The sequence below is a fragment of the Zosterops lateralis genome, assembly GCF_965231275.1.
Source record: "Zosterops lateralis genome assembly, chromosome: 8".
Taxonomy (NCBI): domain Eukaryota; kingdom Metazoa; phylum Chordata; class Aves; order Passeriformes; family Zosteropidae; genus Zosterops; species Zosterops lateralis.
The window spans coordinates 13227929-13240732 of NC_139768.1; the positions used below are offsets into that span (position 1 = coordinate 13227929).

The 12804-nt window shown below is 38.5% G+C and overlaps 1 protein-coding gene across 10 annotated transcripts in view; it reads left to right on the forward strand.

Moving 5' to 3' along the window:
- Window positions 1–327: 327 nt before the first annotated feature.
- Window positions 328–12804, forward strand: part of DNTT (DNA nucleotidylexotransferase) — a gene marked incomplete at its 5' end in the record, with an annotated part of 139241 nt that continues 126764 nt past the window's right edge. For 6 of the 10 annotated variants that reach the window (XR_014590634.1, XM_083866590.1, XM_083866589.1 and 3 more), the window contains 2 exons: window positions 6142–6206; window positions 12560–12778. Of the gene's footprint in view, window positions 568–1229; window positions 1281–4776; window positions 4862–6140; window positions 6207–12559; window positions 12779–12804 lie in introns of those variants that run through there. The other 4 variants (XM_083866594.1, XM_083866595.1, XM_083866593.1 and 1 more) reach the window with 4 other exon arrangements.

The following is a 12804-nucleotide window of genomic DNA, read 5'->3' on the forward strand; positions in this document are numbered from 1 at the left end:
TGTTCCTTTTATGAAAAAAACTACTCAGAGTATCATGAGGCTTCTAAAGAAATTATAGATTTCTATTATTATTCTCATTCCTGGTGGAACTGATACTACCTGAGCTGAAGTGCACCGTGTAATTTCATTTGTTGCAGGTGGTCAGTGGGGTGTTGTCACTCCAGCCCGGCAGTGACGTGCTGCTCACGCACGGGTGTGGAGGCACCCGCCTGTACCCACTCACTCTTTTCTTTCCTTCCTTGAGCGTTGGGTGCAGGCTGCTGTCACAAACATCACCTGACACAGACCTCTGAGCTGGCCCACAAGTGTTTTGCTTTAAGAGAGGTGGTACACAAGGATGTCAGAGTAGAAAGAAATGCCGTGATAGAGGAATGACGTTTTGAGCTTGGTGTAGAACGAGTTCTAAGCCTAAGCCTGGGTGTCTGCTGGAGCTGTGTCATGGGGCTGTGCTTCAAAATGTTCTTGGGGCATTGGTTGTGAATGAACAGCACTTCAAATCTGTCCAGAAAGTGGTGCTTTCCCAGAAATGGGTGCTCCATCCTGTGGACTCTGCAAAGTACATGACAGGTATAGATGTGTACAGATATGTTGGTTTTGTCTTAGGCTGGTTTGGGAGCATTTACATCTTTAATGCTGGTGAGTTTATTCCCATTATTAATCGTGATTAATAGAGGACCTGAAGCTGTAGTCATCTTGATGGTGCCAGAAAATTGTGGCTGGAAAGACATCATCTGTAAGGTCTGTGATCAGAAATTAGCTCTGTTTGTTATTTTGCAGTGTTTACTTAGCTGCCTTTTTTTGTTTTTAAGGGGAAACCCAATAAAATATCAATGCATAGAGGTATATGATACATACTTAGTACTGCTTTTGGCTAAAAGCTGAAATCCTTGAAATTAGTTGGTTTATCTGTAATTTTGAATAAATCCCTGGAAAGGGAAAATCTAGCAGAGAATGCCTCTAAGACTATACATGTGAATCATACTTCTATTTCTTTAAAAATAAAAAATAATACTAAGAAATAATTGACTTCAGAACTCTTTTTCAGAGTGTATTTAAATCGATTTGTGGGCTGTATGTGAACAATATTTGAACCAGTAATATAAAGGGAATATAGCTGGTAATTCAGGTTGACATTCCAAGCAATACAAAGAATTCTTTTATTTCTGTGTTCTTGAACTGTAGTATCTATTAAAGTATAGATAAATCTAATATTCTTGTAATTTCTTCAGATTATTCCCTGAACCAGAGGAACGAAATGAGGAACTAATATACTGATAAAGGTAATTAATTATATCAGCCTGATCAGTTATTTAGGAAAAGATTGATTACATTTATGAAATGCATGGTAAGGTATGTTAACTGAAATTGTAACATATTTTTAGCTTATAGCCTGTATTCTGAGAGCTTGGTAAAATAATAAAAAGCCATGAAACTGTGCAGTGAGGAACTAAATAGGAGAAATGACAGAGCTGCGGTAGCAGGTGTCTGTCAAACTCAGTGCCAGAATTGAGAAGAAGAAACTGAGCCCTAATGCTCTGTCAAGGATATCACTGGAGAGTATCTAAAATGGGCAATGGTAGTAGATAGAGGAGAATGGAAAACAGAAGAGCTGGTATAAGAACTGTAAAATATATAAAATCTCCTTTTGTTTTTCTTCCCATAATTCTTGGCTATTAGAATCAGAAGGAGATTGTCAGGGTTTGAAACATCAGGCATGGCTTGTGGAAGAATAAAATAAAATATTTTTAAATACAGTTTAGGTAATACTGTTCCATTCTAATTTTTAGTAGCAGTCTCAGTCAAGACCAAAACAGATTTGGACGGGGAGACTGACTTGCCTCCCTACTAATGAGAACGTTCATTAATCCCTCCTTCCTCCAAGAGCTTGATAAAATAACCTTCAAGTTGTGGTCTGAGTAGCATCCTGCAGGAAAGCTGCTCTAGTGTGGCAAAAGACTGGCCATAGTCTGGCCTGAAAACAGGTCCCTTCTTCAAGAATTCAGAGCGTATCTGAATTTTATTTCCAAGAATTACAAACAAACATCAAGACGGTAAAGTCAAAATGTGTTTATACTCTCTTTGAGGGGAGCATGCTGCTGGAGCTGGTGACAACTGAGCAGTCTCTGGAACAAGATGTGGCAGAGCTACACCTTAAAACAAGACATTTCTGGTCATGTGCAGCATCCATCAGAGCAGTGTTCCTGCTTCTGGCAGCTGAGCAGTTCCTGTGCTTGATGGTAACTCCTCAGTCCCTATACTGCACCCTCTGCAAGCCTGCAGGTGCTCTGAAGCACTGAAAATGAGAAGGCCAGCATGAAGATGCTCATGACTCATAATTTGATAAATATGTGCATTATGATAGTGTCTGTATTTAGGTGGTTACAGGTCATCAATCCAGAGAGGCTCTCTGATGCCCTGAGTCATGTGTTGATGAGTGTCGATGCATCTGCAGAGTTATGCACAAGTGCTGCCATGTGAGTGTCTGTGGTGTTGCTCAGGCAATCCTACATTTCTCCCATTGCTTGCTCTTTAAAGGGACTTTTTAAGGAAGGTGCTAGTAAAAAGGTATTTATTTGCATACTGAACACAATTTCTGCATTTTTTTGGGGGGTAAATCTTTGAAATGTGTATTTTTGGCAAAGTTGCTAATTCTATGGGTTTCAGACATTTGGGTTTCAGGTCTTGAATTCTGTTGCACAAGGGGCTGCTGTGGCATTCCTACCAAGTGCACTTCATCTTTTCCAGCCCAGCTGCACTGAGCAGCCTCCTCTGAAGCTGTTTCAAATGTCTGGTTGCTGCAGCCCCAACTGTCTGGCTTGCAGCTGCATCTGACCCTCCTCCTATGGTCCCTTAACTTCTCCTTGCAGCTCGTCCTGTAACTTCTCTACTTTGCTTATCTTGATGACCCCATTTTTAAGTGCTGCAGTTTTCATTGTTTGGTATCATCTCAAGCTGTTCTTTTCTGATTTCTGAACTGAATAAAGTTTACATGATTTGGTTTAATACTTGCCTCCACTATCTTAGAAATAATGCATAGACCACCTGAGATCACAGCATAAACATATGAACTAATGAATGAAGCCCTCCACATGCTTATACAAAAGCAAAAGTAGGTTGTGTTTTCACTTATTTTCACAGAGACTACTCTAAAGCAAGAAGAATGAAATGTGCCTCCTCCAGAGAGCATAAATATATGTTGATAACACGCTGTAAATTAAATATTGTATTTCTTCCAAAAACTGAGAGGACTCCAGTTTGGGCACTTGGAGCAAAATGAGCCCAGACATCTGTTCTGTTTTCTGCCCAGTGTGTACTTGAGCTGGGGCACATGTGGAATTCTGCTAAAAGGAGATTATAAATTAATAGCCCTTCACACTTCATTGCTTGAATGAGCTAGAAGTTATTTGCTTCTGGTTTTGAGTCCCAGGTGCAGCACTTTCTGACTAACAAATATGATTCTCTAAAAGGGAAGAAAGACCAGTGAATTGAAACTACAAGATAGACATGTAATAGAGAAAAGGAAAGCACATCAACTGACAGGGTGGAGGAAAGGGATCCTGTCCAGAAATATGATGTTGGTGAAGTGGTTTGTGATTTGGGCAACAGCTTCCTTTTCTGGTCTTTGCTTCTGGCTTTGTGTAGAAACCTAAGCAGGTCGTTTGCATACATGTCCCAAACAGATGACCCATTTCTTTGATTTTTGGTACCCAAACTGAGTTGCTACTTGACTGATATTCCGTTGCTATTTAGGCTGGCCTAGAGTACTAACAAAGGGAAACATTTCTATTTTCACAAAATCCTAGTGAGATGAAGCTGAATGTTTCAGTCCCTCCACCTGGACCTGCATGGGCTTTGTTCCCAGAGGCTGATCCACTCCTGCTCTTCAAAGAGGGCTGATAGGTCTCTAACCTGTCTCACTGTTATTAAAAACTCTCTGATCTATCTTGCTGAAGATATATCCCTAAATATGAGCATAATTTCAATATTAAACAAACACACGTGACTGTTACCCCCACCCCCTCGAATGACATTCTGAGCATGGTAGGGTAGCATGAAAAGTGCTTGAGCAAGGTTCACTAATTCTATAATTTTCTAATTTATGGATTGTCCTGAACATCAATGAATATTAATGTTAATGTGTAATGGGAAATCGTGGGCCTGAAGAAGAGGAGACTCTGAAGACACTTCTAGGCTTGTACTGATTTATATGTTATGTGTATATATATCTATATATCTATATATACATATGTACATAATTCAGCTGAAGCTGCAACATCTGTGCCTCTGTGATTTCCTAACTGGGATAGGGAGGACAAAATGTGCCAAGAAGATATTCAGATAGCTTGAAACTGTTTTCCATCATGGCATCAAGGCTGTTGGGAAGATAATTTGGGATTGTCTCTGACATCTTTATACTGTATCAGTTCTTTGGTGACCTCCAGATAATATCAACTGTATTTAAACTGTTTAAGAATAGAACTATTTTCAATAAGAAGGGATAAAATTAATTTAATTGGAGTTTCCTGATGTAATTTTCAAGGAAATGGAAAAAATCCCTCCAACACTGACAATATATCTTAACCCTGAGCCCTTCCTCAAAATTACAATAGTGATAATTCAGGCTAACAGTGACATGTGCATAAAGAAAACCTTTTGTTATATATTCTTTCTTCTCAGCCTAGGGGGAGGAATACAGCATACAGAACCACAGGAATTAAACATTGCCAAGTTAGTTCCCACTTTAACCACACCTGAAGTAATGTAGCACAGTAACAACTGAACTGCCTCCTCTGTTCTTTGAAAAGTAGGAAGACTCCAGCAAATATCCGCATGTCAGAACTTGATCAGAGAATACAAACTGGTATATTTGGTGCATTTTTTGTATATTTTAAACTTTTGAGAGAGTTTTGCTACTATTTTTAGAAGCTTTTCCAAAGACTGAATTACATTCTCCAGTGAATTCCAATGATTCTTGTATACTGATATCTGTTTTCTCCCTACAAGCTCTGCCAAATGTAGTTTTTGGCTACATCTTAATGCTCCTTAGTTGTGATGGGGCCTGTCCTCATCCCTGAGTAACTGGTGTCATTGCAAAGGTCTCCATTGTTCATGGCAAGATAGAAGAGGCACTGCTGCAATGCCAGCATTTGTTGCCTCTTTTCTGCTGCAGAAGTGTAATGTTTTCTGCTGCTCTAAAAGAGGGCAGGATAGCATCGCTTTGCTAGAAAAAAAATTCCTACATCCTCCTATGAAAAGGAGAATATCCAGAACTGATTCTAATCTTCAGGCAATGGATGACTCTGTAAGTACTTGATGTCTGGGTAGATTTTTCTCATGGAGTTTCTATGCTAAAAATGACTTGATAATGCATAAAAATGGGATTTGAGGTAAAATTTAGAGACTTGTTTTTCCTTTGGAATGTTTATAGTGTTCTGCAGTATGTTTTTGTGACACTAGAGTTATGTACTGGAAACCTCTTCTGGTCTCTTTTAGATGTCATTTTTTATTGGGAGTCATCATGGTATAAAGAGGTATTTTCTGAATTTCCAGCCCTGGCCTTTTGCAGTTTTGGGAATAAGTGGAGATTTTTTAGTAGTATTTAAGCTACAACAAAACCTAAGGAAAGCAAGGAACCAAATCTATGTATTCAGACATGAAACATTCAGTCTGAGTCAGGAGTGGTATTTAAAGGACACAGAGTAATAGAAAAACATTATGGCATATCCCAAGGATAGGGGAAACTCTTTCCTGCTTACTGAGTGTTGGAATAGAAGCCATCTATTTCCTTTGTTTTTCAGCTCAAAGCTTTCAGTGGATTGGGGAAAGTCCAAATGCAGATTGTCAGAACAAGACAAGATTTCTGTACTGCTGGATCTTAAAGAGACCACAGAAGGTCTCTGTCTTTATTATTTTTTTAAGGAAACAGCCTAATTGTCATAGAAATCTTATTATTTTATTAGTATTTTTGTTAGGAATTGTCTTTGATAAAGTGTATATAAATGTTGATGTCTGTGTTAAAGCTGAAAAGTGAATTTTCCACATTAAGTTGTTTACCTTCCTAATAAAGAAATAAAAGAAAAAATGTGAATGGAGAGGGGAGAATGAAAAAGGTGTTAATGTGTAACATTTCTAGTTCTTGCAGTTTGAACTATGCAAGTTCAGACATCTCAAGTGGAACACCTCAGCATTACAAAGGTACTTTCCTGGTATGTAACAGCTCTTACAACTAAGAATTTATGCATATGATTCAGGAAAAGATATTGCCTATTCTTGGAAGGCAAGGATGGAAAATTTCAGTTTGGAGTTCTTGAAAATTATGATCAAATAAAAAAGATGTTAGAAACTAATCCAGAATCACTCTTAATTGCAGAACACTTGCTTGTTTTAAGAATAGCTAATTTTTCTGCAGATGTTATAAATTTCTGGTGGAATAAAGTACTGAGATTTTTCACAGAAATGAAAATAGATAGATGTTTATTTCAAGCAAAGGAGATAAAATGCTGCCTATACCATAATTAAATGTAACTTGTAATTATGTGTTCCGCAACTCAGCTCACTTATTACTCAGGATCTTCCATAACTGTGTGTTGCTATATACAAATGGTAAACTCAAGACTTGACACCTCAGACCTGATTTGCAGGTGAGGATTTCCCATTTACCTGGCAATATGTCACAGCCAGAACAGGCTCCTGAATTTGCATGTGATAGAAAGTACTGGTTTTGCGATGAAAGATTTCAGTCCTGATTTTGTAAAGTAGTTCCCAGAGCTCCTGAGCTGAGAGAAAAATTTAATCTGAGTTTGATCTGGGATGAATTTCTAATCACATTAGCTATAAAGGCAGCCTTTTAATTTCACGGTCCCTGGGAAAATGAAACTTGGGTGAGCTGAAAGCATTATGAAAAAACTTCTGCATAAACATCTGATGCTGTAAGTCTTAGAATATCTACACTGAGGTGATGGAGCTGTAATTACATTTCTTTCTTGAGATATGCTTCCAAGTTTTGGATGTTTGTAATTGAGTTATGGCCTATATATGCCAGGTTTTGCTGGATAAAGTTATAAATGCCAATCTTACTTGCACAGCAAGCCAGCATGTTTGGAAAGGCCTTTACCTCCAGTATTCTCATATGTCTGTGGTATGAGGTTGATTATGGTACCTGCACTCTCTTAAAAAGTGCTCCTGAATGTAGCATGATGCTCTATGTAGTGTTCTCCCTGGCATAAGTGTTAGCACTGACTAAATGAGCCCATGACTGCAATGGGTGAGATGTTTGAAACTGCTCTCATGGGAAGTATCTGCAGAGTGCAGTTGTACTGGCATTCTTGGGAGTGAACCAGTTCAGTGTTTTGGGTGATCTCAGGCTTTCAGGGTGAGAGTTTATCAACTGAGTCTGCTGTGTGGAGTGAAAAATACAATGGTGCTTGTACAGGAGGAAAGGCTTTAGGCAAAGCTTGAGATTTCAACATGCTGTCGGGATTGCTGAGAACATGTAAACCTGTGAGAGCAGTTTGTTGCACAACCCTGGCAGCTCCAGAGAGGGTTTGAACTAGTGACTCAGTACTCTGCTGTCCTGTGTTTTAAAGCAGCACTTCTCTTCTGATATTGTTTAGCAAATGGGGAAGAAAATCTTTCATTATTGCATTTCAGGGGTAGGGCAACACACTAGTAGAGACTGCACCTTGGTAATTTCACCTTAATATAAGTTGTTGCTCAAAAATAACCTAGGTAGACCTGTGGCTTTAAGTGTAGGTGGGAACTAGTTTATATGGGGTTGTCATTAGGCTGGCAAAGCCAACACTGACATAGTAAACCCAACAGAATATAGTAAGAGACTTCATGAGAAGTGTAGTGCTAAAAAAGTTTACTTAAGGCTATCAAAACAGAATTACTATGATAAACTCTTTCCAGATAAACTATTTTGTATTTTTTGCCCAAGTAATTTTTTCCCCATGGAGAACAAGCATGGTACTGGCTGGAGGGAAAAGAGCCTTGCATTAAGTTAGTGGATGTTTGGTGCAGAGGGCAGGGAAGCACACCCAAGCATGGCTGCAGATTGCCCCTGGTACCCCGTAATCAGATGTCCCAGCAGAATGAGGAATAACTATGTGCTTTAGCTCAAAGAGCACTTGCAGCCTTGTAGACTCGAAATCTTGTGGAAAACAAGAATACCAAGTGTTGAACTAGAATGGGAAAGGCAAAGAGCTTTTGCTGGTGGTTGGAGAACTTCCAGCCTTCCAGCCTAATGAAGCCTCATGAAGAAACTTTCATAAAGGCAGAGACCTGAAGCCTTGACCACTGCGAGAAGAAAAAGAGGATTTTACCTATTAATTTTCTGCTTATCTATGCTTAGTGTTTTGGTCCTTTGGGAATTACCTGCTGTATGACCATGCTTGAACAGGCCAGTTGATCTGTCTTAGGTGGATCAATGTAGACTCCAGTTTCCAGTTAAATTGTTAGTGCTAGAAACTCATGGAGCTTTTGCAATAGCAAGTAATAACATGTAAGAATAATAGATTTTAGATTGGAAGTTGGTACTAAGGATATGACATCCACACTGTGAATTTAAGGAATTTTAATGCTTTGGACAACAGAATTCATATGGCAAAACACTTTTGTTATTCCAATAATTTAGGATTCAAAGCTTTAATGCTCGCATCAGTAGAAGTGAAACTCTTGGCCTCGGTTCAACATATTTGTTTACCCCGATATTGTTGTAGATCAGATTCATGTATGTCAGAAATAGAAAACATATCCTTAGTTGACTTCATATTAATTCTCTACATTTTCTCTCAAAATTATGTCCTGTTAGACTAAAGTCTTCTTGCTTTGCAAGAAAGTCCTTTGATTTTTTTACTCATCTAGTTAATTATTAAATTAAATCCAGAGGAATATTGACCTATGCTCTCAAGAAATTCCTATCAATAGAAATAGGAATTTATTGGGTAAAAATGCCTTCAAGTTTATCCAGTTTCTTACCAATAGAGCAGAATTCAGAAAACTATTTGTAAATAGATGTTTTCACAGCTAGTTGGGGAGGGGAAAGCTACATGGAATAATAACAGCCATTAGGTGAAGAACAGCAACACACTGTATTAAACTGAAGTCTTCTTGGTTTCATTGGCATTGGCTCATAGAGAAAATTCTCTAATATTATTTCTGTGTAGTACTACAAGAGAAATAATATATTTGAACATTAAGGATATCCTTTGAAATGAACTTGATTTGTCACAAGTTATATGAAGGTATTTCTCAACTGTTATATTTGCTTATTCAGTACTGTGTTTAAATTCTATTTAAATTACTTTCAACATAGCACTTCATTAAACTGATCACTTAAATTAATCCCTAAGTAGCAGATGAACCAATTCTGAAAATCTGACCTCAAATACAATACAAGAAAAGAGCCTTTATGTTCTGGAATCGGTTGAACTTGTACTTTTACTAATATTATGGTTGTCCCTTTCTGTTCATCATCTGGTGCAGAAGAGACTTTCCTGTCAGCTGGTCTGAACCACAGCTCTTGAAACATTCCAGGATCCTAATCCTGGGGAAGTCCCACCCCTGTCAATTAATGTTAAAATTCACGTGAGCAGGAGGTTTCAATTCTCATTTTTCCTGATTTATTAACAGAGCAACTGTCAGAGTAGAAGTGTATTTGTCATTCAATGGGGAAATGGAAAATGAGACACTTACGGCTGGTGCATTGCTTTGAATCTGCTCAACTCATAATCTGATGCATTCTGAAAAGAGAGAAAACAGATTTTATAGTTTAAACAAAGATCATTTTAATCAAGAGCAATTCAAGAAGTGAAATACATAATATTTTAAAAAGTGAATGAAGGGAAGACCTAAAAAATAGTTTTTAGTTTTAGTAGCTGCATGCTTGTCTCATTGTGGTTAATGCTTAACTTTTTGATATTGGCCTGTTGTAACATTTTTAGAAAGCTGGTAGCACACACTGCATTGCTAAACTGGAATTTTACCGGGCATGTGGCAGATTAAATTAGGCTGGTTAATGAATCATTCAAGAAGTGATAAGCAAGCCATTTAATATGGTCTCCTCACTACAGAATTTCTTTGTATTTTTTTCACTCAAATCAGCAGATTAGTATAACAATGGCTGAGTGGAGGATACTTTAACAATGGCTGGGATAATATTAACCTCATGTTTGGTCTGTTCTTGTTCTAAAGCTCTGCATGGCTTCTCAACCCATGAAAAGCTGGTGATGAAAAAGAAATAGAATTTGTAGTGTGCTACCTTGGCCATTCTAGTGCTGAACAAGCTAATGCAGGTACTGGAAAGGGTTTCACCAAATGATTTCAATAGTTTGTGTAGCACTATATACCTTTCACCTCAATGTGAACAAGGAGTTCATGCAGTACTGTTGATATTCAAGTTAGTGTGCAGCTTGCAGGCAAACTTCTCAAGTCAGAGTTTCAAGTTAGATGAAATATATTTTTTTTTAATCTATAGGTTTTTCTTTAGTGTAAAATTTCCAGTAAAGTCTCTGGATTGTATTAAGACCAAGTATGGAATTGCATGTTTTGAGTCCAGAAACCTTCCAATGCTAAAATGCCCCCCTTTTCAGCCTAGATTTCAGCAGAGGATAGGTCAGGCTGAAAACATGTCCATTTAGTAGATGCAATTCTAACCTTTCATCTATTTTTATGCTGGGAAGAACAAATTATTTTGTATATTTCCTGACATTTTCTAGGCATGCCCATAGTGGATGTGCAATCTCTGAAATAGATACTTTCTAGTGAACTAAGTGATATTGAGTTCATTGATGTTTGCCCAGATCTATCTGGTTTTTTTTTCTGAATAATGTCCCAGCCATTGGTCCCAAACCAAACTATTTTGCCTTTTCTCTCACCATCTCATGAGCATGATAGATGGGTTTCTATCAGACATACAGATGGAGACACTAATAACTGTATGAGAGAAGATCAAGTAGAGAACATATACATTCTGAGAGAAAACTACTTTCTCAGACTATATTTAAATTCCAGTGAATCTCTGCATTTCTTTGATGTATTTGTTGTGAAAATATGTCATTTCAGACAGTAGAGAAGCCCCTACATTTAATACTTAGCCTGTAATTATACTGTAACAAAAAACAGCTGCATATCTACATGTAGTGGGTATGGTAATTAGCAGGTGATCCATCAGATCTAGAAATCACCAAATTCCTGAGGAAATTTAAAACTGCATTGAACTGTGTGATTGACATACAGGCCCATCTGGGCTCCTTTGGCTTCATCAGTTGTAGTGGTGACTCACCAAATTACCTCTGCATATCAATGACAGCAGGAGCAGGGCCATTTCCTCACCTCCTCTTGCACTTTTTAAGTAAGAAGAGGAGGAGGAGGAGGCAGCTCTGCTTTTTGTTGCAAGGGTTTGATTCTTGTCCACTCCCTTTTCTTTGCAAAATAGAGTGTTGAAACCTTTACATGTGTGTGTGTGTGTGTGTGCGTGTGTGCGTGTGCGCGTGTGTGCGTGTGTGTGTGTGTGTAAAGATTGCCGGGGTATAATTCGCGATTTCAGAGAAATATCTTGTGCAACTTTCAGTCCTTCCAAGATGCTGTTTGCTGGACTGTGCTGCCTAAGCACAGCTGCCTTTCCACACAGGCAAGTGCTGTGTGTACGGTCAGATCAGGCACTTTTTAATCTTGCAGTGCAGCTTGGTAGAGAAGGAAGCTGTGGATCTAAGCAATTCCTTTATTGAGGAATGTTTTATTGAGAGAGTTTTAACCTATTTCTCCTCCCCCGGGACATTCTTCAATTGAGGGGATCAAGCTATGTATCTCCCTGAGGTTTGAGATGATTGATAGCTATGGGTCCAGCTGAAAGCTTTTTTTTTTCCCCTTCTTCTTCAGTAAAATTCACTATTGATTGAAACGAAGAACTGCTACTGCTCTTTAGCAGCAGAATTCTGGTCCTAGGAAAAAGTACAAAAATATCTTGCAAGCTCAACACTTTTGAAATTACATGGTAGCTTCTGTAGGAAGATGACTAATGCTTCCAAGTTTTAGTTAACCACAGCTTCTGTTGTTGCTTATGATATACATTGTTTGTGATTCATATTGGCATGAATGGAATAAGTTGAAAATTAATATGTGTGATAAAGAAGAAGTTAAAGTAGCTTCTTTCCTGGAGGGATTTGAGTTGCCAAATATACAATGAGGAAATAAAGGGACAGATTGTTGTTTAGTTTTTTGTGGGTTTTTTTTTTGGTGTGTGTGTGTGTTTGTTTTGTTTTTTTCTTTGTTTTGGTTTTTATGTTTACAGTTTTATGTTAGAGCACAATTTAGAAAGCATATAAGAAAGTCTGTTCTCTTCTAGCCTGCTGTTGGTCTCCCCATTTCTACTGGCTGCTTCATTCACCCAACATCAACTTTCTCAGTAACTCACTTAGCTCAGTAGCTCGGAGTAACCAAAATTCCTAGCTTGCAGATCAAGCCAACCCACTTTGTTCTGCAGATAACAACCCAGAGTGAGAGAAACGCTGTAGTACTGCAAGTGTTTGAGGTGTGTCTTCTGCTCCTTTACTTGCAGGAGCACGTTTTGGACCTGGGCCTCTCCTGCTGTAGCTGCTTTCCACCATGGCTGCTGACAAAGGAGACACCTTCATCAAAAGCAAAGAGAAGGCACCAGCTGTACAGTCTGGAGCTGCAGGTGCACAAGTGGATTTTGTGAATTTTCATCTGGAGAACTTCAAACTGGCTCATGCCCATGGCTGTGCAGGGCACGCAGAGCAAATCTGGCATGTCTGAGGTACTCTGTTTCTGTGCATGTCCTTG